At 42.3% G+C, this 27,917-nt stretch overlaps 2 long non-coding RNA genes across 2 annotated transcripts in view; both read left to right on the top strand.

Moving 5' to 3' along the window:
- Positions 1-27,917, top strand: part of LOC144584457 (uncharacterized) — an 855,455-nt gene that overhangs the window by 216,641 nt on the left and 610,897 nt on the right. The gene's annotated exons all lie outside the window — the stretch shown is intronic.
- LOC144584458 (uncharacterized) lies at positions 26-27,773 on the top strand. Its single transcript, XR_013538721.1, has 2 exons — positions 26-209; positions 25,049-27,773. It is a non-coding gene; the product is annotated as an uncharacterized LOC144584458 (long non-coding RNA).

Raw genomic sequence — 27,917 nt, 5'->3', positions numbered from 1 at the left:
CTGGAAACCTGGAGGGAAGGCCTATTGAAGGAGTCATTTTCCCTCTCAGAACTAGCCTCAGCAACCGAGGTCTTTGGCTGTGCTTACTGTTCCTAGTGCCTTCCGGCTCCTGAGCCCCCGTGTTCCAACATCTGTTCCTGCATCTTGGTGCCTTGTTGTGGCTCTCAGCCTTGGGCTCCCGCCTCTGCTTGGTCGTGACCAACTGCTCAGTGAGTGCCTTTGGATTTCATAACCTGTATGGTGGACTGGGTTCTGGTGCGAGGCTGCCTGGGACACTTTGAACTCTGACAAATACATCATTTAAAAATGGTGTAACCACTGTACAGTGGTGCCTCACAAGATGAATTTAATTCATTCCGTGGTCAATGTTGTCTTGTGAAAAAGTAATCTTGCGAAATGCGTTTTCCCACAGGAATGCATTGAAATCTAATTAATGTGTTCCTATGGGCAAAAAAGTCAGAACAAAGTCACATTTGGTTTACAAAGGGTTTATTAAGTGCTCTTTAAAGCCATACATGTTGTGCAGATGATTTTAAAATTTTCAATCAAAAAAACTTTAACTTTTTAAACATCATAGAAAAACATTTTAAAAGCAGCAGGAACAAAAAACAGAAAACATTTGTCTTGCGAAGCACGGCCATAGGAACATTTGTCTTGCGAGTCATCAACCCCCATTGCCAAAACCATTTGTCTTGTGAGTTTTTTGTCCTGTGAGGCATTTGTCTTGTGAGGCACCACTGTATTACTTTTTTTTCAAACTGGCTAGCCTGCAAAATGCAGCAAAAAAGTATTGCATCACTACAAGTGTATCCGTGTCTTTGTGAATTTGTTTCAAATTATGACCATGTAAAAATTTTTTAAAAAACACACCACCTAATTTTTTTTTTAAATGATGGAAGAGATTGGGCCAACCACAGTCTCCTCCTTACTTGGTTTGTTAACACTTTCCTAGAACACCTGAAGAGAGCTTGAGGTTGGGTCCATTAGTGTAGTGGTCCTCAACCTTGAGCCTCCAGATGTTCTTGGACTACATCTCCCAGAAGCCTTCACCACCACCTCTGCTGGCCAGGATTTCTGGGAGTTGAAGTCCAAGAACATCTGGAGGCCCAAGGTTGGGGACCACTGCATTAGTGCTATTCAATGCAGGAAAGTCCAGTCAACCGTATTTCAGTCCTTCCACAAAATTAAGGAAGAACAAACACCATGACTTTTTCTGGAGTTCATTAACCACAGCAATGATTGGCAGCCTGTAAATGGTATCCACCTACCCCTTTCAGGGAAAAAACGGTTTTTCCTTTGCTTTGAGGAAGACAGATAATGGCTGAAGTGCATATGAATCAGGGAACCATTAATAAGTATGTTAGACTGCTTTGTGTTCTTTTCATGATATTATTGAACCTGTATATCTGGTGTCCTTTTCATCCTTATTGCCCCACATGTCCCTCTCTTCCACCTGAGGCTACACCCCATGCAAAATGGGTTGCACTGCATAAATGTTGAAGGCAATAAAACCTGTTAAACCTGGAATCATTTTAAACTGACTTTCTCAGGTTGTTTTGCCCACCATCCAAACTTGCAAATCTTATATTTGTAATTACATTTTTGTGAGTTTGTCTATCCGAGTGTGGGTGAAGTGGATAGAGTGATGGACTAGGTATCAGGAGACCAGGGCTCAAATCCCCACTCAGCCATGGATAATCATTGGGGATGTGGAACTGGTAAAACCACTGATTGAATATCTGACTTAAATATCTCACTTACCTGTTTGGATCACTCTAATTTAGTTCTGATTTAATGGCACATAACACTGCACTGAAAACCTAGAAAAGCTATATTTGGACTACAGTTCTCATAACTGCTAGTCATGCTAGCTGGGGAATAATGGGAGTCACAGTTCACCCAATAATGCTTCTAAGCTGTGATGTACATTCGGCTTTTTCATGCCAACGGAGGAGGGACCACCTTCCTTAAAATGGTTTTAGGTCCTGAACATTTACCTGAGTTAAAAGCCTGTTCTTTTTTTTTCACCTGACTTCCACAAATTCAGAGAAAATCTCTGCAAATCCAGAAAGAAAAGGCCATTAAGATTACCTACCGTGAGCTTTTACAGTACAGCTTGAAGGATTTCTTGTTTCCTTTCAGAAAATATATTTACTCACTCTGTGCCATCTCAACTGGAAAATACTTCTGCTTCACTGCGGCAGAGAAGCTGCTCTCTTTCCCTGGGTAAAAGTTCCAATGCTCTCTGTGACATTGACCCACACAATTCTACAACCTTTTTGGACATTTCCAAAATGCTGGGTGAATAAAAATGTATCAGAAACCCAACGTGAGTGTGTGCATGTGTGTGGACACGTGCACAGCGCTTTCCTTGGGTTTCTACACTGACCTTGTATCTGCCCACCTGTATTTCTATCTAAAAAACCAGCTACTAAATTAAAAGGTAGCAGCCAAGGTTTACAGAAGCAGTAAAACTGTTATTGTTAGTGCAATCATCTATCTTTTGATCTTTACAAAAGCTGGCTTCCTGCCTTCCAGCATTTCTACCCTACTTTCCCAACATTCCATCACACTTAATGTGACCACGCAACTGAACAAAGGATAAGACTTTGCAGGTAGGAGCAGACTTAATTCTCTCAGTGTCACCCAGGTCAGGGGAAAGTGCCCCGCCCAACAGCATCTGTGAGCATATCTACTACTGTGTAAATGTCTGGTTGCAATTCAGGCCAGCTACAGAAATCTATTGATGGAGAAGAAGTGGGCATAATTTTCTGCTGGGGTGAAAGGTGGCTAAAGTTTCTTATGGGAATCTATGCCTCCCATACAAAATGATGCTCCTATAAATACTCAAGAAGATTGTCCTTTCTGTAGTGACTCTGCATCCTTGCTTTTGATTTCAGATGGGTGTTTGGCAGGTAGACAAGGTACTTTGTGTACCTTGGTTCAACGGTCTCTGAAATTCTCTCCTTAGATGTCGAGCTGGATAAACGCATTGGTAAAGCAGCTACCATCTTCTCTAGACACTCAAAGGAGAATGGCTTAATAAGAAGCTGACAGCATATACCAAGATCCAGGTCTATAGAGCCTGTGTCCTGAGCACACACCTCTACTGCAGTGAGTCCTGGACCCTTTGTGCATGGCAGGAGAGGAAGCTGAACACCTTCCATATGTGTTGTCTCCAAGGCAGTTTTGGTATCACCTGGCAGGACAAAGTTACAAATAGAGTAGTCCTAGAACAAACTGGAATGTTTAGCATGTATACATTACTGAAACAGTGACATCTACATTGGCTCAGGCATGTCATGAGAATGGCTGACGTTTGGATTCCAAAAGATCTCTTGTATGGAGAATTAGTGCAGGGAAATTACCCCAGAGGGAGACTGCAGCGGCGATACAAGGAGATCTGCAAGCGGGATCTGAAGGCCTTAGGAATTGACCTCAACAGATGGGAAACCTTGACCTCTGAGCATTCAGCCTGGAGGCAGGCGGTGCATCATGGCCTTTCCCAATTTGAAGAGACCCTTGTTCAGCAGGCTGAGGCAAAGAGGCAGTCCTGAAACCAGCAAAATCAGAGAGCTGGACAGGGGACAGATTGCATTTGTCTTCAGTGTGGAAGGGATTGTCACTCTCGAATTGGCCTCCTCAGCCACACTAGACGCTATTCCAAGACCTCTATTCAGAGCACGTTAAGCCATAGTCTCTCGAGACTGAAGGATGCCTACTACCTTTGGCATGTAAACAGAGGCTTTATTTTGCATGCCTGGAAAGGACATGGAACAGCAGGAAGTAAGAATTTCCCTTAATATGTGTTTTGTTCATCCCCCCCCCCCGCCATTGTAACTTTGGAAAAAGATTCAGAATAGGAATGCAGTGAGCAATCAAACCCTTTGTTTGTTTGTTTGTTTGTTTGTTTACTTGCGATGACAACATATGGATAAGCTGAGTGCAGAACCCTGAGCAGCCCACTCGACTTTCACAGCAATCCTCCATTTTCCATGCCCTCTTGAGGACCCGCATACTTAACTCAGGTCCCATAAAGGCAGTCAGTGGTAGGAAATTAAGCTCTTTCGCAGACTATCCTTTCCCGCAAATGGGAACTGTCTCTCATGGTGAATTCCGGCAGTTTTAGATCCAGTGACCTCCTTGTAAGAAATCATATTCTACACAGGAAATGAAGCTGTCTGACCTTTCTCTTCTTGTAATCTCAGGTAGGTCCAATTTGGCCCTTTGGGTCACAGCATGAAACTAACCTAGTTACAGGTGCCAGTTACTTCAAATGTATTCATTTTTCAACTTTCACCAGTATCCTGTGGCTTGTTCATTTTCTCCATGGTTCCACCTTTTGCCAAGTGGGAATCCATTAACCACTTGTTTAAGCAGAAATCCCAATTGTCTTTAATAGTCTGACTCCTGGCTTGACTATGAGATGGAATTTGCAAGGCAAACAGAGAGTATTCCATTCATGATGCCTTTATGCTCTATGTTTACCAATACATTTGTTTGTTCAATCTGATTTTATTTCAAATATTTTTACCCTGCCTTTCTCTCAAAAAGGACTCAAAATGGCTTAAATCAGTAAAAGACAGTATTTAAAATCTAAAAACAGAAATTATGTACATATTAACTGCAACGTTTCACAAGACAGTGCCCTGTAACATTCAGTGGCCAGTACCAGGGTTCATTTAAGTTTTATATAACTTATAACTTGCTATAGGTAAATAGCAAGGCGTAAGGCTTACACATGAGATGTGCAATTTGATGTGAGACCAGGCATGCATACCAAGGCACTCTCTGGCACATCATCAGTTAGCTGCAAATAGCCATAGCAAGTTGGGTAAACCCTATGTCAGTGGTCCCCAACCTTGGGCCTCCAGATGTTCTTGGACTTCAACTCCCAGAAATCCTGGCCAGCAGAGGTGGTGGTGAAGGCTTCTGGGAGTTGTAGTCCAAGAACATCTGGAGGCCCAAGGTTGGGGACCACTGCCCTATGTGAATACCCGTAAGATTCTGACCAGTGATTCAAATATAAATAAATAAAACTGAAAATATTTTAAATACCTTTTGAAACATTTTAAAAACAATAAATATGATAGTAATTATTTCAGGTTTATGGAATGATCATAGTTAAAGATTGGCATGAATAAAAAAATCACCAAATTTATTCAAAATTGCTAATTTGTTGATTCGTATTCATATGAATCAATGCCCCCAATGAATATGAATCAACAGATTTTTAACAATTTTTGATTCACTGATATTTTTGGTCAATAAAATGCCCCTTCAAGCATCTAGAGACACCAAGATTGCAGGGAAGTTTCTGCTGACTCTCCTCACCAACCCCTCCAAGTTTGCTGAAGATTGGGTTTCAGAAGTCTGAGGTATACACCCACAAATAGAGCCTCCACAAGAAAGTTCCCCCCAGGCACCTAGAGATGCCAAAATCACAGAGTTGCTTCCAATGATTCTCCTCTATACAATCCCTCCAAGTTTGGTGAATATTGGGTTTCCCCAAGCAAGCTGCTAAATGGCACTTTTTGGGAGGGGGCTACTTTGTGGGTATGTAGCTTATCTGAAACCCAGACTTCACCAAACTTGGAGGGATTGTAGAGGACCATCAGGAGAAGCTTTCCTTGCATGAACGTTCCTGGAGGGGCCCTTCTTGTGGGGATATAACTCAGATGCCTGAAACCCAAACTTCACCAATCTTGCCAGACTTGTACAGGAGAGTCAGGGGAAGATTTCCTGTGAAATCGGCATATCTAGGTGCTTGCCAGGTGGTCTTTCATGGAGTTTTAAATAAAAAAGGAATTGACAAATCGATTTATAGATTTGTGAGAAAACAGAAATTTATAATTGGTGATTTGTCAGCCTTGACGAATCACAAATCAAAACAAATCACCATTTTTTTTTGATTTGTGCCCATCTTTAATAACAGTAACTAATTTAATTTTATAGGCAAATCTCCACGTTCTGCTTGAGGTAGAAACAGGAGGCCGCAGTGCCTATGGGCAGAACACCGTTTCAGTGTAATACGTTAATTAACACTGTGTTAACATCAAAATTGTCACTTCGCATTAAACCAGAAGACGACCCAACTGATGTTTCTAGAGTAAAAGTCTGTATGTAACTATTTTAATGATAACATGTTCCTGGCAAAAGTTACCGAAGACCAGATGCTTTCCTTCTGTGTAATATGAAAGCCAGAATTGTATAGTCCGCATGTTGAATTGACATGTTTACTTCCAAGCTCTGGGAAAAGGGAAAATGCTCAAGTACCCAAATGCATTTTCTTGGCACATACACAAAATATGGGGCCCTTATGTGTGTGTACCAGGAATGGGAAAACCCATCAGCCTCGTTCTTGACAGCTTTCTCATTTTATAACCTTTCTAAGAAATTCATTCTCATAGTTTTCCAATTTACATTCAGGGTTGCAAGACTTTTTTCTCTTCTACACACAGAATTTTGTTTCATTTTCCCTTAGCATCATACGTTTTTGAGTGCTTTCCCAAATGTCCGCAGTTCCTCTCTCTAAAGTTTACTCCCAACTTTACAAGCGTAAGATCCACCGAACCAAGGTGGGCTCTGTCCAGCTGTCATTTCCCAGAAGTGTGAAGCTGTTGTTATCAGGGACAGTTCATGGACTGGTGGATGGGGGCGTACAATTAAATTGGAGTGGGATGTTCTGATCAGAAGATTACAGGTATTTTCACATGGAAATGCATAATGAATGAGTTTCTTCCCCATTTCACATTTATACGAAAGACTCCATGTGAGGCCATGTTTTGCTCAGAAATACCTGAGCCTTTTCTGAGAATGTTCTAATATATCAGGGGAAAGTTAGCATTTTGAACTGTTCAGTTGCCCATTTCTGTACACGTTGCAGGTAAATATTTGCCATCGCGTTAAATGAAGCAGAAGCGCCATCCCTAGAAGATAGTGCGTTTGAGACCCTATTGCTTTCTTCTTCTATTTGAATCTGTCTTTAACATTTGCACTGTTCTTCTGGATCCCTTCCGACTAGTCTGGAGGGCTTCCATGGCTCAGATGTGTGTTCCCATCAGGCACAGTGAAAACATCTCTTTTGCACTGGGATTCCGTTCGGTTTCCTGACGGGGCTTTGCGATTGAACAAAATGAGCCATTCTGACGCAGAAGATTGTGCCGTGTGATAGATCTGGTGCTCTGGGATTGTTAATTATTAACATTTTTAATTATGTTTTTTAATTATTTATCCTGCTTGCCTGGTATAATAGAAACCTAGTCTTGCTTTGCCATGTGAGAGATTACAGAGGGAATTTTTGATGGGCTGTTTTTTTTTTGTTTAGTGTTTTGACAGTTGTTTTTCACTTTCCATAATATGAGCATTTGAAAACCCAGCTAGGGAAAATGAGAAATATTCATATGTCCTTAGAAAAATCTTGTTGCCAGAGCATTTTTTAAAAAACTGGAAAAAAGGAAAGGAAATGGAAGAGCTGTAGTATGTGTGAGAATGGAGTCGGAAGACTAACAGAGAAACCGATATTCATATTTCATGTCCTTTGAGTTCATTCCGTGTTTGTGCTCTTTTATTTATTACTTCCCCTTCTCAAAGTAAGTGCTGCAAGAGGAAAAGAAATCTCTTCTGGCTTATTCCCCCACTGCGTCTTCCCCAAGGCTTCCGGGATGAGTCTTTCCATTCGAACCAGTCACAGCAAATCAACCGTGTAGGCTGCAAGACTTCAAAAATGCAAACCCCAAACTTAAAGCCAGCCTTAAAGTTGTTTGTTGACAAAAAGTTGTTCAAACCGCAAAGACTTCTCAGCTCAGCGTGAGCTCTAAGTTTCCCTCGGCTTGTCATCATTGAAAATAAATAAATTAAAAAGTCCATGTTATTCTTGAAGAGACTGTCATCGAGACTTGGAAGTGGGTCGTAGTTCCCTCTCCAAAATAAAGCAAGGCTTTGCAATTTCATTAAAGATATGTCTTCTGCACTTCTATTTCTCCCTTCCTCTTCTTTTGTGTTTCTCTGCACTCAGATGTCTATTTCTTCTTCTTTTTTAATGCTGGGCTCAGATTTGCTCTGATTAGGGGAAAAAATAGCTCTGCTTATTTTCTCCCTCTTGAAATTGACAGTGTTTACTGTTGCAGCAGTGAAGTAGTGGCTCCAGAGTTCGCCTTCATCCTAGTTTTGTGCTACCAAACATAAATCAGTATCGGGAATGTGCACTGTCTTTGAGCAAAGGTGCAAACCGAGATCAAATCAGAGGGATATGTGTTATTCCGGGACAACTACAGGGTGGAGCAAAACATCCCCTGGTTGTTTATGGACTAGAAAAACACCCCCTAAATGTCCCACATTCTATCTGGCATTTGTGGGTTTCAAAGGTTTTTAATCTAAGATGCCCAGATTTTTGAATGAAGGAAATGGAAATAAAAAAGACCAAACTACCAGCATAAAAAAGCAAGTGAGTGAGAACTCTATGTACTGTTACTACTGAAGGCAGTAGGGAGGGCTGAGGTCATGGCGTGCCATTGCTCTGCCTGCCATTCACCATAGATACAGGATAAATTCAAAGACTTGTTAGCTATGATTCTCTTTCCAGCACTTTATTTCCCTTTCCCCTCAACCCTTATCTATCTTGGTTTACTAAACCAGGTTTGCTGCTAGGATATAATATATGTGTGCCTATGGAAGAATGCTTACATTCCTCTTTTATGGGCTTTGACTAGGTCAGGTTTTGGGGTGTTAGGGTCTCTTCCCCCATGCCTCTGCCTTCTTTGTTCTTTGTGTTGGTGCAAATTCCATTGCCTGGTGGCCTTTGTGCAATTGCTTGTACAGTACCTATGGGCAGACGTAAAATCCTCCCATCTACCACACCCATTGAAAATGATAGGGCTATGAGGCCCCCTGCTCTTGTCATAGCCAATTGTGTTTCCTCCTTTCACAGCAATTGATGAGACTCGATCTCTTTCAGCCTGTGATGCCAGATATGGTGGGCAAAGCACTTGACCGCTTTCATGCCACCTCCTCATCCCTTGACCCTTGTCCAGCCTGGCTAATCAAAGCAGCCAGGCCTATAACAACCGAATGGGCCACAACAATAATTAATGGGTCTCTCTGGGAGGGCAAAGTTCCCCTTGCCCTCAAGGAGACACTCATTAGGCCCATTAGGAAGAAACCAAGTCTGGAGGTGGATGACATTAGCAACCTTCTTTCTGATAACAATTTATTCCTTCTGGGACTATTCCTGCAACTCTGATGTAACCTCTCAATACTCCTACCGTGTTTCCCTGAAAATAAGACAGGGTCTTATATTAAATTTTGCTTTTAAAAAAACTTAATTAGGGCTTATTTTCAGGGGATGGTTTTTTTATCTTATTTTTTCATGTACAACACTCTAAAGTCATGTCATCTTCTGGTTGCTGCCCAATGGTTGAGGGCGGGGTTTCACTTAACGGGGGCTTATTTTTGAGTTAGGGCTTATATTACGAGCATCCTGAAAAATCCTACTAGGGCTTATTTTCAGGTTAGGTCTTATTTTGGGGAAACAGGGTAACGTTCTCGGCAGCTCCACACCCTTCTACATGTGTATTTTGGGGAAACAGGGTAACATTCTTGGTAGCTCCACACCCTTCTACATGTTTATCTATGTGTCCGGCAGTGGCAGCTGTTGGCTATACTGGATGATGGAGAAAGGTACAACAGACAATGGTTAGTTGAGTACATAAAGGGTGGCAAGTTAGCAAGGATTCACACATTAGCCACACACATTCACACAGAGTCAGGCAAGCCTTCGTTCAGACAATGCTCCATTCCTACATCCATCACTATACAATCTAGCTGAGGAGCAGAAAAAAATATCTTACCTCAGGTAAGGAGGCAGACAGGAGAAGACTGGCTATGTGGAAAACTTGTAAGTGGGTGAGGTGGGGCTGTGCCATATTTACTTAAATAGACCTGCCTCCATCAGTGGTCTCAATCGACTAGATAGATAGATAGATAGATAGATAGATAGATAGATAGATAGATAGATAGATAGATAGATAGATAGATAGATAGATAGATAGATAGATAGATAGATAGATAGATCATATATAGGGACTCTTCAGTCAAGTAGGGGACAGAGTTCTGACAAGGCCATGCATTGACCTTATAGATAGTCAGTAATGAATTTTTCCCCCATTTTACATTTTAACCATCTCACTTTTGAGGTATATGGAAAGGCTAGCATTGCAAAATGCATTGACCAGAGTGAGGCAATGAGAGATGTGCACAGTCTTTGGGCAATGTGGGAAACTGAACAGAATCGGGGCTAAGGTAACCCTAGTTTCCAAGGCAACCAAGGGTTGAGCAAAGAGCACAGAGGCATTAACGGGACCGAATGACACACCCACAGATCCTTTATGCTAAATCTGGAATTCGTTTGATTCAAAAGGAAAAGGAAAAACTCTGGAAGTTACAGGAGTGTATGCCCTTTACCTTTGAAACTGAACCTTCTTTGCTTCTCCTGCTGCAAATTCATTGATAAAATCATGAAAAATCTTGTGGCCCCAGCACCATCAGTTTCAGATCCAGGGAAAAAGAAGGGCAACAGTAAAGAGAAGAGATGGAAACAATACAGAGAAGAGCGAGCTCTCTGCATTGCTCTTTTAAGAAAGAATCAAAGAGAAGTATGGACATCACCCTTTTGAAAGTTCCTCACTCACTTCCATCCCATTCTAAGTGACTGCCTTAGAAATTTGGAGCTTTCTTTGGTGGCTGGTGAAAAAGAAAGGGGGGATTAAAATTTAAATGAGTTAGAGCTCCGATCTCTGCTAGTTCTACTACTCTGACCAGAAGCCCTTATGCCCTGTCTACATAATTTAGTCTTATCATCTGGTGCTGCCACATGCCTTTCCTCATTCTCAGAAACTGAGCCTTCATGGACAACTGAAGACACACAAATGAGAACTGAGTCACGTTACATCAAACAGGGCATGGGGCAGGTCATCTCTGAATATTGTGCCCTTGGTTGGAACATAAAGTGGATCAAGGGGCTTCCAAACATCCCTGGAGACAATTGCTTTAGGCATATTTGGCCGTGGATGCTCAGGAGGCAAGACAGTGGAGGTGCAGGGTTTGTGTCATATGGACTGCTTATTACTTGCCATGTAAAATCAGCCTGTTGTGCTTAGATGTGTGGCCATGGTAGTCAACCATCGACTATTCCCTCCAGAACTGGGAAGGAGAAACTGTTTCGTCCTTTTGCCTGAAGCATCAAAATATCCTGAGCCAGCCCTTGCAGCAGTGAGAAGGAACATTTTAGTTCTCCTCTCGTACAATATATTTTCTGAAATTCATTCTTGAAACATAATAACATGTTCAACAAACCTTTCGGAGGTAACATGGGATGCTGGCTGGCATCAAGCACTTAACATTCCTCTCTGAGCTCTAACATTTCCTCAGATTTGTTTAGTGCTCTGTTTTCGATTTAGTTGTGTAAAAGAATTGGTTCAAAGAGGTGGAAAAGATTTAAAAACACATGTAGGCATCAAGGCTAGAGTAGACCAGAGGCTTTTCGACGACTCACAGTTCCAGAGGTGTTTGCAAAAGCTGGCTCCTGAGGCCTTTTCTGATATTGTAGGGGCTCTTACGATTCATGGATCTTTGTTCTTTGAGGCAATTGCTGAAATACTACTCTGCAGTTACACAAACTGCATAACATTTAGAGGCAAAATGCCATAAATTAAGGAATATCTGCTGTGTGCCATTCAATATGGAATGGAAAATGTCTGTGGTGATTTCTCGACTGGCTTCCAAAAATTACACTCTTTGCCTAACTGTGCAACCGGATTTCAGTCAGTGTGTGTATGACAGTAACACGGTTCCACCTCATCTCAGTAAGCCAGTGTAACCATTTCAAGGGCTAAATAAATAAGGTTAAAAAATAACATTTTACACAAGGCCAGTTGCTTGATCCCTAACATCAGAGATCTAAGCATCCCATTTTATGTATATACATTGGAATATATAAATGTAAATGCAGCTGCAAGAGAGTGAGATTCCCTAACATTTGAGATATGCAGATGTTTGGGAACAGAACTTAAATTCTTTAACACACATGCACGTGCACACATACACAAGCATAACTATATGAGCATAATGACTGTGTGCTGTCAAGCTGATTCTGAATTGCAGTAGCTCTTTCCAGGGTTTGCAGTATAATGTGCAGAAATGATTTACTATTCCCTTCTTCTGAAAGCGTCCTGAGACTGTGTAGCTTAACCAAGGTTACATAGGCTGACTCTGCACCCAGGAGGTGCAGGGGGGAATTGAACAACCAAACCCTGACTTTGTGGCCGAGTACACAATTCACTGAACTACCATATTTTTTCTGTCTATAAGATGCCTCTATGTATAAGACGCCCCCCCACTTTTCTAATCCAAAATTAAGAAATCTAAGTGGGGCTTAGCAACTGTAGGAGGAAAGGGATCAAAGTGCTGCAGGATTGCTTTGATCCCTGCTTTCCCCTCCACTTGTTTTTGTTCTCTCCTCAGCTTACTTCCGTGAATAAGACGACCCCGAATTTTTAGCCAAAAGATTTTAGACAAAAGTATAGTCTTATACACGGGAAAATATGGTATATGCCAGTCTAGGAATATTTAAGACATTTGATGTCTATGAATTCCTCTTCAAACTGACCAGATCTTCTCCAACTGTATAAATATGCAAATCAGCTATTTAGACCTCTGATTTTTCACTTACTGAAAGTTTGCATGCAGTTCTCAGCTCAGCAAATCTAGAAATGGTTTGATGTGTCAGAGTGCATATTTCAAACAAATGCATTCAGAGATGCACCACTGAGATAAAATATACTTAGAAATGCATATTCAAACACATATTTAAATGCAAATATTCATGTAGTGTGTGTTGTTGTTTTTTAAAAAAAACCTCTCACGGATTAATGAGGAAACAGGATGGAATGGATATATGAGTGAACAGATGAGAAAGTGACATGGACTAGAAATACACTCATTTGTTCACCACTGCCTCTGCCCAAAAAAATGTTCCACTATTAATTAGGGTTTTTCCCCTTCCATTGTAGCAATGCAATATTAATTTATTACAGCGTCTTTGGGAGTGTAATTTCTTCTGTGAAAGCACTCTTACAACATGTCAGTGGTAAGTATGGAAGATGCATTAAGATCTGTGTAGATTTTTAAAGTAGCGTTGTCAACGGCTAATACCTTTTTTCAGGATGGGTACCGCTGATGCATGGAAAATGATCTATCACAACTACAACAACGCTTCAGTTTAACAGTGTTTAGAGAGACTGTGTAGACAGTCAATGGCTACAGATAACTGCTACTGGAAGGTAATCACCATGCATCTCCTTTTCTGCCTGGTTTGTAGGGGTAGGAAAAGGGGGATTAAATTCTGGCTATGTAAAAGCCCCAATCCATTAGAGGCATTTGTGTTATTACATTCCAGCTCCTCAGTCTCAAGTGAATAAGAGTCAGTACAGAATTGCTGGTTTTGACACAGCCCATTCCCCCTGATATACTACAGTGGTGCCCCGCATAGCGACGTTAATCCGTTCTGGATTAATCGTCGCTATCCGGAAACATCGCAATGCGGGTGGGAAAACCCCATAGAAATGCATTAAACTTCATTTAATGCGTTCCTATGGGGCAAAAACTCAACGTTATGCGAAGATCCATCATAGTGCTGCCATTTTCGCGCCCTCGGTAAGCGAGGAAATCACGTGAAAATAGTTGTGGTAGCCATTTTGGAACTGCTGATCAGCTGGCCGAAAATGTGGCTGACGCTCAGGCAGGAGGGTGGAGGAAGGCTCCCCCGCCCTCCTCCTGAGCGCACACCGGCTTTTTCGTCTGACTGACCGGCCGGCGCTTGGCCAGGAGGGCAGGGGAAGGCTCCCCCACCCTCCTCCCGAGCGCCTGCTGGCATTTTCCCCCAGCTGACCGGCGGGAGCTTCAGAAGGTCCTTCCGAAGCCCCCACCGGTCAGCTGGGGGAAAATGGGGCCTATGGGGAAAATCGCAAAGCGATTTTTCCCCATAGGGAACATCGCAATGTGATCGCAAAAGCGATCACAAAATCATCTTCGCTATGTGGATTTGTCATTAAACGGGGTGCCCGTTAAGCGAGGCACCACTGTACTTTACTACATTCAAGGCTGTTTTAGATGTAGGGATAGGAGAGAAATTTGTTGGATACCTCTTGAATATGAACCAGCCTAATTCCTGCTGTAACCTGTGGGCCAGAACATAATTATCCTACAGTTTTTACACTTCTCCAAATTATTAGTTCTCTTATTTTAAAAAATGCATCCAAGAGGTATACATTATGGTAAATACTAATTCACATTTTTATGTACTTTTAGTAGACACACTTAGCAAGCATTTTTATGCTCTCAACAGACTAGTCATCCGGTGACTACAGATTGATGATCTGTAATTCACCCTATATGTGAATTATGGTGTAGTTCATGGATTTATGCTTCTTCTCAATTCACCTTGTCCAACCAGCAGGACTCCTAGAGGTTCACATAGAGTAACATTTCAAAGTGGCTGGAATATGGAATATCCATTGTGGGCTATTTTGTGTGGTTAAATTTACTGGGAAATATCAAGAAACAAATGTCCAATTTGAACCTATTCAAATTGTGCAGCTATAGCCCATGGTTGGGGTGCAACCACTCTGACACCCTTGACTGAAGGTGCAACAAGAATTGAGTAATTCTGCTTTTGATTCTTGTGGGTTCTTCAGGCTCTTTGGCCGTGTTCTGAAGGTTGTTCTTCCTAACGTTTCACCAGTCTCTGTGGTTGGCATCTTCAGGGGACTGGAGTAGCACTCTGTGCTCTGGTGCAATTTATTTGGGAGTTGAGTATTTATAGCTGTTGGATCAGCTTTTGTCCTTTTCAGGAGATGGTTGATTATGGTGATCAGTGTGTTTTTGTTGTGGGTGTATTGTTGTGATAAGGAGGAGAGATTATCTGTCGCTATGATTGATGGGTGTTGTTAGCTGGTCTTTTGTGCGTAGCGAGTGCGGCGATTGGGGCAGCTCCGTATAGCGATCCCCAAAAAGGGATCGCTATACAGATTCTTCGTTATACAGTGCACTCATTAAGCGAGGCACCACTGTACTGTATTTGTGGGTGGCTGTTTTTCTTCTTCAGTTCCGTGTTGTTTTCTCAGTTCGATGGCTCTTGTAATTTTATTCTTGGAATAACCATTTGCCTGTAGGGCCTCAATTCAGATGTCATGGTCATACACAAACTTGACCTCCTATTAGGACACAAGGTCTACAGAAAACCCACCCACACAGACCAGTACCTACACAAAAACCCCAACCACCACCCATGACAAAAAAGAGTCATAATCAAAACACTGGTAGACCGTGCGAATCGGAAGTGAGAAGTACAGTTTCTCAGTTTCTAATTTTGCATCTGTGGTGGTGATAGATATCTCCCTTTTGGATAATATGCAAGAGTCCCCCCTTCTGCATGGAAGCTTCCCTGCCCTATGAAAATATCCACAGCTCTTCTGTGGAAAACCAGAGCACCTATACTAGGATAGGTAAAAATAAGTTGTTGGATTGGGAGACATGATGTGGGCCAGAACATAATTATTCAGGGGATACACAAGATATGCAGTATCAAAAACCAGCCCAAGCCTCTCCCTCCCAACCTCCAAACATGAGCAAAGATAGCTGGCGAGCAGTGGAAGGTAAATAGTGGGGTCTAAATTTTGTAATTTATAAAAAAACCAGGATCCATCCCAGTGAATCATTGTCATGGTTCACTGGGATACTTTCACTGTGTTCCTTAGTCCTGATTAAACTCTGCTTCAGAAGAAGGGACCATAAGGACTAGAAATATAACTGTGTGTGTGTGTGTGTGTGTGTGTGTGTGTGCATAAAGTAAATAGCTGGTGATAGTGGCATATGTTGCCTCTCTGGGCTCAAATCTCTAGGTTAATGTTTTGAATTTGGCTCACGTCCCTCCATTCTAAAGTGGGTCCATATGGACAACACCACCCCTAAGTATTTCATTTCATTAGGATTCATTAGAGCATGACTGAAGATTTCATTAGTCTTTCTTTTTTTAAAAGAGTACATTAATAAACCTACCATACGCTTGTGGATTCACCTCACCCCTGCCTCTTCTAATATGATATGAATTAGTCTGACAGTCAGTTTTCACAGCCCAATGTATCAATCATTAAATTAAAGAATGTAGTAATACAAATGAGTGTGATTTGGGCGACATGAAACATGTGGAACAGCATATTCTCTGTTTTGAATCCAAGCACAGAGCTGGCCTTCAAAAGAAGTAAAATTGTCGGCGGAAAAGAGAGCACACCAGTCATAAAACTGAGGTCTCTTTTGATATATCAGATCCACGACATACTTACCTCCTCTTTAGGGGAAGGATTCTAGCTGAGTGTAAAGGCTGTACAATTGCTTTGCCACATCCAGTTCCCAGTATCCATAGTTGAAAGAGAGCAACAAGTATAAGGTTCGAAACATCTCTGCCTGAGAGATTGGAAAGCCACTGGCCATGACAGTGGACAAGCAGAAGAAGATTAGAGAAGAACTGAACATAAGAGGAGAAGATGATCCATGGCTTAAAGGAAAATTCAGTTGGTTCTGATGAAGAAGGAACTTGGAACAGTTATTTCTAGACTACAACTCTTGTAGTCCAAAAATAACTGTGAATAATTGTTTAAACTATAAGAATAAGAAGTTCAGAGTCATTTTAAGGCAGCTTCCTATATCCTGTGCTTTTCATGCCCTGCTTTTTGCCCTCCTATTTCACCAGCTTCACGCCCTTCGTGTAGAGTTCCCATGTCAGCAGCTTTTCCGTTCTCTGAGATGTTAAAGCCAAAATGTAAGGCCAGGAGTAGATCCTGTGATGTCACGGAGGTAGGGCAGGCAAAGTCAGCAGTGGGCTGGAACAATTTCTGGGCTGGTTAACTCTAGGAATGGGTGTGAGGGAAGTCTAAGTAACTGGCCCCCGAAGTGAAGGAAAGCAGAGATAACCAGGAAATGTTGCAGAATGCATCCGCAGCTATGGGATTTACTTCCATTTCTCTTAGGAATGCTGTGCTTTCTTAACTGCATGGCAGTGCAAGGGGGTGGCGGCTTTTCAGTTCTTTGCTGCTTCTGGAGGATTGTTCTGAATGAGATGCGGTTGTTGGGGTTTGGGAAAAACCTACGGCAGGCCCACAGGGAGTTGTCCCTTGCGATTCTCTGTGCTGCTGCTGCCGGGATTGTGCAACAAGGAGACTCATATGTCACAACACTTGTCCTGGGCTGCCTGTCATGTTCCAAAAGGCAAGATGGATCTTGCACAGATTCCTCTTTTCTTCTTGCATCAAGAATTCTCAGTGTGATTCCCTTTCCAAACACACAGTGAGAAATCTCACAAGAATTATCACCGGATTTTTCAATTGGTCCATGGTCATGTATGCCTGAGTCCCCCCCCCACACACACACACACTAATAACAGTCAACACAGAATTGATACAATTCCTCCACAAAATGGCTTCTTCTCTTAATGAGATTCCCTAGAAAGGGCACCAAGTGCACAGAACTTGGCAGTTTCTTGTGAAAAAGACAGAAAAACAAACAAAAATCCATGGGGAAAATTAAATCGGGAGGAGACTTATCTGTGTGGGAAAGTTGGAAACTGCACTGGTGCAGGGAGAAATCTCAGCAAGGGGTCTTGGCAGGATGAGACTCGGAAAGTTACTGAGAATGAGAACTTGCTCAACAATTCCCTACATCTCTGTGTCCAAACACTGGCTCACTCACCGGCTCTCTCACAAGTCTCCCCCCCCCTTGTTCCTGGCTTGACATGATGTAAACGTAACATGCACACAAACCTCTTTGTCTGTGGGCCCTGCTTCCCGCTGGAATGAGTACTAGTCAAGAGATCTCCAGACTTCAAATCCCCCTTGCATGCAAAAATCAACTGTTTCCCTCTTCCAGCACCCAGTCTCCCCGCTGAGACGCCTAGGAAAAATGCAGCAATGGCCTGAGATTTTAGCCAGTAACCTTAAACCTGACAGTCTTGCTGTCCGGTGATGTTGAAACGTTGCCAGGTGCTTAACAGTTCGCGGGTGCTTAACAGTCAGAGTGGAGACGGGCAGTGTGAAGTTGTCAAGACAAATCGCTTTGCTGCTCAGAGGATGCCGCTTCGTGCTTGTGAAGAAGCAGAGTGGGGGGAGGTGAAGAGGGTGAACCCAAATCAGTTGCTGCTTCGCCAAGCAAGGCATGTCATGAGATCACAGCACATCTCATCCAGCCTTCTCTTGTCAGTTTTGGGGCCCTTCGTGAGAAATACTTTAGTTACTCTATTTACGCAAAAAGGAAGCAAACTGCTTTTGCCCCGTAATCAATAGAAAAGACTGTGTGGAAACAAATTTAAGCAAGCTGTCTCGTGAAAGGCTTCTTTACCTCTTCTTGTGAACCTTGTGCTGTAATGGGTTCATGCCAAAATGTCTAAAAATGCAGCTAGAAGCCTCTCTTCCTCTTTTCCTTTCATTCCTCTTTTCTGCTTTTACTTTGTTTTATGCCACTTTTTTGACATCTTCCCTGCCTCCAAAGACCAGATGAATTTTATGCAGCCGCAAAGACCCACTCAGTTGTGTGCATCAGGCTTCATGCTGTCAAGTCATGGACTTTGATGCCTGAACATCCTCCCAAGAACCCTAGAGAACTTTACAGAGTTCTAGGGGGTGGCTAACAATTTCCAATCATATCAAAATTCATCTGGGTATCAAGACTGGGTATTTCCATTGTTAAAAGGATACCAGGTAGCATTAGCTTGTCTAATTTCACAAACTTCAGAAATTCTGGAAATGATCGTAAACTGGCCATTGTGCAAGCACTAGAAAACAATGCAGTAATAACTAGAAGCCAACACAGATTTGTCAAGAACAAATCCTGCCGAACTAATTTGGTCTCATTTTTTGACCAGGTCACCTCCCTGATAGACAGAGGGAATGCTGTAGATTTAGTATATCTTGACTTCAGGAAAGCTTTTGACCAAGTGCCCCATGATATCCTGATTAGCAAGCTAACTAGGTGTGGGCTGGATAGATCAAGTGAATTGTACAGAATTCACTTGATCCATCTATACAATTGTACTCAGAGAGTGATGATTAATGGGTCCTTCTCTAACTGGAAGAAGGTAACAAGTGAGGTACTCCAAAGCTCTTCAATATTTTTATTAGTGACTTGGATGAGAGAGTGCAGGGAATGGTTATCAAATTTGCAGATGATACCAAATGGGGTAGAATAGCTAATACCCTAAAAGATAGAAACAAAATTCAAAATGGCTGTGATAGGATGGAGCACTGGCCCAAAAGCAACAGAATGAAATTCAGCAGAACTAAGTGCAAAGTACTGGACCTTGGAAAAAGAAACCAATTCCACAGTTACAAGATGGTGGAAACCTGGCTCAGCAAAACAATGTGCGAGAAGGACCTTGGAATTGTCGTAGATCAAAAGCTAAATATGAGGCAACAGTTTGATGAGGCTACAAAAAAAAGCAAATGCTATTTTAGGCTGCATTAATATAAGTATAGTTTCCAAATCCTGTGAGGTGTTCTATTCAGCAGTGGTTAGGCCCCACCTTGAGTATTGTGTCCAATTCTGGTTACCACACTTCAAGAAGGATGCTAACAAATTCAGAGGAGGATGACAAGGATGATCAGGGGGCTGGAAACCAAGCCTTATGAGGAAAAGTTGAAAGAATTGGGCGTGTTTAGCCTTGAGAAAAGAAGACTGAGAGGTGATATGATAGTATTTTTCAAATATTTGAAAGGCTGTCATGCAGAGGCAAGATCTGTTCTTGATCATCCCAGAGGGCAGGACACGCAACAATGGGCTCAAGAAAAGGAAGCCAGATTTTGGCTGAATATCAGGAAAAAATTCCCAACTGTTAGAACAGTACGGCAGTGGAACCAATTACCTCAGGAGTTGGTGAGTGCTCCAGCACTGGAGGCATTTAAAAAACACTTCAGTCACATGACAGATATGCTTTGATTGTATTCCTGCATTGAACACAGGGTTGGACTTGATGGCCTTATAGGCCCCTTCCAATTTTACTTTTCTATGATTCTATGTACAGTGGTGCCTTGCATTATGACATTAATTCGTTCCAGCGAAATCGCTGTAGAACGAAAATGTCATAATGCAAAAATTAAAAGCCCATTGAAACGCATTGTTCCAATGGGCTGGAAACTCACCGTCCAGTGAAGATCCTCCATAGGGCGGCCATTTTCGGTGGCTGTCTTGCGAGGAATCCATACCAGAAAACAGCGGGGGAGCCATTTTGTTTACCCAGTGGCCATTTTGAAACTGCTGATCAGCTGGAAAAAAGTCATCGTTTTGCGAAGAATAGGTTCCCAAAGCAGGGAACCGACCATCGCAAAGCGAAAAATCCCAATTGCGATCGCAAAAAGATTGTTGTGATGCGGGGCAGTCGTAATGTGGGGCAATCATAAAGCGAGGCACCACTGTACATTGCTTCTATGTTCCATATGCACAAAAATACTTCACAATTTCAAAAACATCCAAATTCTTACAGTTATGGAAAAACTACAGGTGAAAATGCTTTAAAAATATGAAAACTAAATTTAAGATGCAGGGAAATACTTACGTCAGAATCCAAAATACAGGAGCATAGAAGACAACAATAAAATACTAAAAATAACCTTTGAATTATATTCTAAAAATTCAGAAGATTATAGTCAACGCAATCACAAAACAGAAAATTTATCTCTAAAACACATTGTTTAAAAGTAAAAAGTATTATAACTTTGAGAAATCTTTAGCCTTTAAGCATGTTACTGGACGCACATGAAAGATATTCTAAGTGCTCTCCCAGTGAAGCCAATATAAATTTATGGAGGAAAATCCATGTTGTCTTTGTCTGTTGCTGTTGGTGGTGCTAGTGCTGCATGATGCCTGATACTCCCTGGTATCAGTGTTGTTGATACTGTGTGTATGTAGTGTGACAATGTGTGGAATTTCTTGTGTGTGTCTCCGTGTATAGATATTTCTCTTAGATGATCCCTTCAACTGTAAACAACTGTCTTTTGTTGCTGTTGTAACTTACTGAAACTTGATTTAAATAGAAAAAAATTATAATGGAAATTTCTGTTGCTGCTACTGAGATAGCAAATATGACTCCTCTAAATCAGGATCAGGCAAGCTGCCACCATGACAATAAGGATCATTATTTTGGCTAACAGGGGTTTGCACTTGATAGGCCATCAGGCTTCCCTGAGACAAGAGATGCGGATGGACAAGGAAGGTGGCAGTTCATGGTGGTTCTTGGTTCATTACTGCTCACAAATCACAATCTTTCACAAACTTTCTGACAAAACAAACTGTTTTGTGTGATTTGGGAATTCCTGGAGTGGTGGAAAGGCCACCACATGAATCAAAGATGCCAAATACTTGGTGAGTCTTAGGCTGACTGTCCTCTTCATCCCCCATCCAACTCTGACAAATACAGTGCTGCCCTGCATAGCGACGATAATCCGTTCCGAAAAAATCGTCGCTATCCGGATTCGTCGCTATGCGGGGAAAAAAACCCATAGGAACGCATTAAGACACGTTTAATGTGTTCCTATGGGGAAAAAACTCACCGCTATGTGGAAATCCTCCATCCGGCCACCATTTTCGCTGCCCGGTAAGTGAGGAAAGGGCGCGAAAACACTGCGGGCGGCCATTTTTTTCCAGCGGCCATTTTGGAACCACCGATCAGCTGTTTTTAAAACATTGTTATGTGATAATCGGTAAGCAAGATGCTTGCCAATCATGGCAAAGCGATGTTTTGCCATATAAAAGATTGCAATGTGATCGCTTTTGTGATCGCAAGAACCTCAGCGCTATGCAGATTCGTCGTTAAACGGGGTGCTCGTTAAGTGAGGCACCACTGTACTGGATTTGGGACATCTGAGCTATAGCCCCCCACAAAGCAGGTTCCTTGAGGAAAGTGCTCTTTAGCAATGGGGGCAATTCTACCTCTCCTGGAAGTCCTGAATTGCACAAACCACAAGAAGTGCAAATTATCAACACTGGAAATAGTTCAGTGCTTCATTCTGGGCAGGCATGTTTTCCTGAAGTGCCATAAAATGAAACACAAAATGGCCTGATTTGTAGTTTTTGTTTTGTTTTTTGTTTCATAATTCATTTTCTGCCAATCACTGAGACTAAATCACTGATGGAATAAAACACAGGTAGAGCAAGTTACTGGCTCCACAAAGTCATCTGCTGGTCATCTGCTGGGCATGTTAACACATTGCAATGTTTTACATACTACAAACCAATTTACTCTATCTGCACTTCAGGATCTAGAGGGGTTTTTCCCCCTCCTTTGTTTATATTCATGCTCAATTGTCAGCCATGAAACAGATTCTTTTGCCAGGCAATGTTATTGTACAGTGACCTTGCTCCAGATTTAGCTGGAGAGCTGGCTGATTGTTTTGAAGTGACTTTTAGTATACAGCGGTTCAAACCTCGTTTTAAAAGCACTATGCACATTTTCAGGATTGCCTTTCCTAAACCACCCTGTTAATTCAACATTTCAGAACTTGATGCTGCTCGGAAAGTGCAAGCTAGTTCCATGGCATTGCTTTTCCACTTGCAAAGTACACCTCAGTTCTATATGTAACGACCTGCCTGTCTGTAAAATATGGCTTAATTCTGTGGAACAGCTTTCCCACCTGCAAAGTACAGCTTTGCTCTAATACTGGATGTTTACATTGGAAATGCCATTAAAAGTTCCCCACATCATCAATTTAAGGCAATAGCAGTGGTAGAGTCACGTCACCCCAGAGGGGGTTGAAGCACAATCCCCCCCCTTTTTTTTGTAGCCAGGATTCTTCTGGGTCTCTCCCTATCGGTTCTGTCAGATCACTCCCTCCATTCCCTCCCCTCAGGCAGCTTGTGTCCCTTCAGGCCAGTCTGTCCTTCAAACTCAAAATTATAGGGATACACTGTATATTTTCCCCATTTACTTCAGACCATTGTACCCTTTCGGTGGGAAGGAATCCTTCCCTCCTCACACTCCATCCAAGGCAGCAGTGAGACCTCTCGCTTGCCTCCCTGCTCGCCTGCTTACATGATTAGGATGCCTTGGATGTTCATCTTTCTGTGCCACAATCTTTCTCTGCATGTCTAATAAAGCCCAGGAAAGGAGCCATTCTGTAACTCACTCAATTGGACTGCTTGGAAGACTTTGCTTCTCTCTTTCTCCCCTACCCATCTCTCTCTCTCTCTCTCTCTCTCTCTCTCTCTCTCTCTCTCCCTCTGTGTGTGTGTGTGTGTGTGTGTGTGTGTGTGTATATGTGTGTTGCACTGTGATATTGCTGAGTTCAGGAGAAGGAGGAGGAGACAGAAGTGTGGTAAAGTTGTGGCAGCTGTTGCCTCCTTTGCATTTCAAAAGCCATGTGAGAAGAAGTCAGATCTAGTAACCTCTGGAAGGCTGTTTCTCCCTGCACTCCCCATGGATTCCTGCTTTCCCCTGCCATAGCTGCAGCTAATTCATAATTTGGAATGTGCTGGTGTGTGCGCATGAGCACTCAGGAAGGAGAGGGAGACAGAGAAAGAGAGAGAGGGAGTCCTGTGGAGAGACCCTCTGAATTTGTGACTACACGACAGGATGACAGTAGAAGCAGAAGAAGCTTTCAAGGCTAGATGGGGAATGCATATTAGGTATGCAAATCTTATTTTGCCTCATTCTATCACAGGAGGGTGAAGAGCCACAAAAATTATTCTTCTCTCCCTCTGACATGTGAGGTGTTTTGTTGCATTCTTAACAGAGAAGAAAGCAAGAAGAAGAATGAATGAATAATCTAGCAAGCATTTTTTCTGTCCTCATACTCATGACTCATGGAGAAGAGGATCTTTCTGAATTAAGATAGCTTAGCTACATCGCAAGTTATGAAATACTGAATGTTGTCAACATGGAGAGGACCCTGCATGTCTGAGGTTCACTAGGCAAATGGTTTCAAGCAGGCCAAAGATGTCTGTGTTGCCTCCAAAAGATGAGCCTGTCTGGTGTTGACGACCATAGTAGTAGAGATCATCATAACAAATGAGTCCTGAGAAGAAGGGCTGGGAGGTGTCATTTGGATTTTACACAACACGTCCAATGTATTATCTTTCTTGGAGCTTCTGTGAAGTTGAATCAACAGCCACTACATGGGGCTGCCATTTCATACCTTCCTACAAACCCTTCAGCACTTTATGGGGGCTTAGAAAAAATGTTTCAACATGGCCAGTAAAAAATAATATTTAAGAGCTGTTCTAGGAGAAGCAGCAGATGTGGAAACTTGGTGGGCTAAAATGGCTGCTGGAGGTTAAGAATATCGGAACATAATCTTAATACATGCCTTAGTCCATCTAGCCCAACGTTGCCAGTGCTGACCACCAGAAACTCCATGATTCTTTCTAACCCTAAACCTAGCTGGGTATTATCTCAGAGTCTCCTGTTGAAGAGACCCTTGTCCAGCAAGCCGAGGCAAAGAGGCAGTTACAAAAGCAGCAAAATCCGGGATCTGGACAGGGGACAGATTGGATTTGTCTTCAGTGTGGAAGGGATTGTCATTCTTGAATTGGCCTTCTCAGCCACACTAGACGCTGTTCCAAGTCCTTGATAAAGAGCACGATACCATAGTCTTTCGAGACTGAAGGATGCCATCGAACCTGTTGAAGTACTAACCATGCCTTACCTTGTTTAGCCTCTGGAATCAAATGTCTTTGGGGAAGGTTGCCAGGTCTCAGGGTAGTGGCTGAAATTGCAAGGAACTGTTAGGTTTTTCATGGGACAAATAAATCAAAGTGTGAGTCGTGCTGGGGGAAGAGAATGTCTGTTTGTTGTCTCAAGCTTGGACACCTATCTCTACCTGCTGCCAGCTGTGTGGCTGGCGCTCAGAGGCTCAGCACCAAGGTGTCTGCATGTGTACTGGAAAGATTTAGGAGGAAGCATCCTTCTTTTCCAATGAGTCTCAGACTCCCTCTTCAACTTTCTCTTTTGTTCTAGATTCCAACTTGGGTAAAAGAAGGCAGACGTTTCCCTGGGATCTCACTGTTTGGAGAAATATAACACATTTCCAACCCCCACTTCAGGAAAGCTTGAAACCTGAAGCCTGCACAGCAGTGAATCGCTGGGCTGTTCAGTTAGACACTATTAGGAGATTTTCCTTTATTCTGTTTTTTGTTATATACCCCCCCTTTTTTTTTGGCAAACAGGCGTATTGTTGTTTTCTATAAATCCAAGATTGCTCCCCAGGAAGTGATTCTTTGTGTTATTACGCTATGTTCTTCTTTATAACATCCTGCAACAAAAGCCTTCTGGGGGAAAAAAAACCCTTCCCTTTTTAACACTAGATTGGTTTTCACATCCTAAGGAGAAAGAGCTATGTGGAGGTGCTTAAGAATGTGAGGTCAACCACTAAGAAAACCCACACACTAGGATATTACAGCTGAGCTCAGTAGCTGGGCAGGTAAAGGTTGGGAGAAAATTTACAAAAAGGGTTACCCATCTGTCTCTCTGAATTCTAAAGGTCTAATACATCAGGGCTGCCAATACACCAAGATCACAGAGTCTGTTCCTTTAGGGTAGTGGTTTCTAACCTTGGGTCCCCATATATTCTTGGACTACAACTCCCAGAATCCTTCTCCACTAGCTGTGCTGGCCAGGATATCTGGGAGTTATAGTACAAGAACATCTGGGGACCCAAGGGCAAGAAGCACTGCTTTAGCGGGAAGTCAGATCAAGCTCCCAGGAACCTAGGAAGAAAAGTGGAAGGGCGATATGGGCCCCCCACCTTCCGTACTCTTTAACACTAAATGGAGAATCAGCCTTGACACACCATTCACAAAGATCCCTGTTGATTAAATCTTTGTTAAGAACCAGTGTCGTACATCTCATCATTTTCTGTAGCTGAGTCTCAGCAGAAGTTCATCAGACTAAGAACCAACATGCTGGATAGCTCAATGGTTTAGATCAGTGGTTCTTAACCTTTGTTACTCGGATGCTTTTGAACTGCAACTCCCAGAAACCCCAGTCAGGACAGCTGGTGGTGAAGGCTTCTGGGAGTTGCAGTCCAAGACTCCTGAGTAACCCAAGGTTAAGAACCAGTGGTTTAGATTTCTGGCTGTAGAGCCAGTGGTTGGGAATTCAATTCCCCACTGAGCCTCCTTGACAGGAGCGGGACGTGATGATCCACGGGGTCCTTTCCTACTTTGCGGTTCTAAGATGATGATGATGATGTTCCTGGTTCAGGTGGTGACTACACTAGCTATTTACCCCACAGTTTGCATCAGATGAAATCAAATTAAAAACTGGTGACAAAATATAATAAAGCATAGGGAGGTCTAGTGTTTTTCTGTGGGGAATTGTACCTTTTTATTTAGCAGGCAGGGGGTGGTTTATTTTTTCCCAACTTTTCTCTGCTTTCTACCCTGCCGATTCATCTGATATGATGCAAAAGAGCAATTTGTAGGGGCGTCGGCTCCCTCAGCTGAGTGTCTCTTTCCTCCAAATGTTATTTCTTGAGGAGAGAAATGTTTCCCGAAGTTAATGCAGCACCAGATTAGTTCTATGCAATTTCAGACATTTAAAAAAAAATAATAGAGGCAAATGGAAGAAGTGGTCTTGGTGGAAATTGCTGATCTCATTTTAGAACTTTCTATCTCTGTCCCCACGAACTCCTGCAACATGATAACTTTATTTGCCTGGACAGCTACAGTGATTTCAATGGCAGAAGTCAGCAGGAACTGACTTGGTTTGAAAAACTTTTAGTCAAACCAGGTTTTCTCAAAACTGAAGTTGTGTGCTGAGTGTCCTTGGCCCATGAAGGGAAGCCCGTGAACCAATCGGTTATTCTGAAAGGAAAAAAAAAACACTGGACCTGTCCACAATGAGAAATTTGGTGCCATTCACTGCGTCCTTAAAGGGTCTCCTCTTAAGTGTGATCCATTTTAACTCTCACTTCAACAATCTGTCTAACCACACTGGAGATCATGATACAGATCCTTTTCTCCCGTGTTACAAGTCCACACAGCACAATGTTTCCTTGATTACCCATGAGTGGTGAGACAGCAGCAACAGCTGCCAAGGACAGCTGCAACACAAGGGGGAAAGGTTGGGGAGGTAGAAGGTGTTGCAAACACGGGTTCGAAAACACACGTGTAAGCTTGGACAGAGAGCAATCAGGAGTTTGCACATGCTAAAATGGGCTGAAGAGTCCAAATTCAGCTAGCCATGATACAACACTCCTTCTCGCAGGTCTGCCCACATAAGAACACCCTGGTACTCTCAGATATTATTGTGAAAAGGTCAAGTGGGCTTTGTAGTCCTTAGACTTAACTTGCACCACTGACAGGACTCTAAGTAAGCTAGGCCGAGGCAGCACTCTCAGATGACCCTATGACAAGTGTACTGTTCAGGAAACCAAATGAGTTTTATAATCTTTATTTTATTAAAGAAAAAGCATGTTACTAAGTATCAGAGCCAAATTAACCCAAAACAAATAAACTAGCATTGTGCTGTTTAGTTACACAGATGTAGTGAGGTAAAGAAAACATGAAAAATAGAAAAGTATTCAAAAACCTTATTAAAAATACAAAAAGACATTAAAAAGAATCAAAACAGTTCCAGTCTAGGAAATCATTAGTAAAAACAAAATAATCCAAGTTGGTTATAAAAAGGCTATAGTCCTCAGTGATCCTATAGAATAAAAACCCCTAAACAAAAATAAAAATCCATTATATGTCCCATAGTCCTTAGAAAAGAAAAATCCAGTGAATATACCATAGTCCTTATAAAATTACAAGAGCATAGTCCATATGGAGTATTCCAAGAAAAGAAGTCCATAAAGAATATTCCATAGAACAGTCCATAGAAA

Source organism: Pogona vitticeps, chromosome 11 (assembly GCF_051106095.1).
Source record: "Pogona vitticeps strain Pit_001003342236 chromosome 11, PviZW2.1, whole genome shotgun sequence".
Taxonomy (NCBI): Eukaryota; Metazoa; Chordata; class Lepidosauria; order Squamata; family Agamidae; genus Pogona; species Pogona vitticeps.
This window is presented reverse-complemented; position numbering and strand designations above follow the sequence as displayed.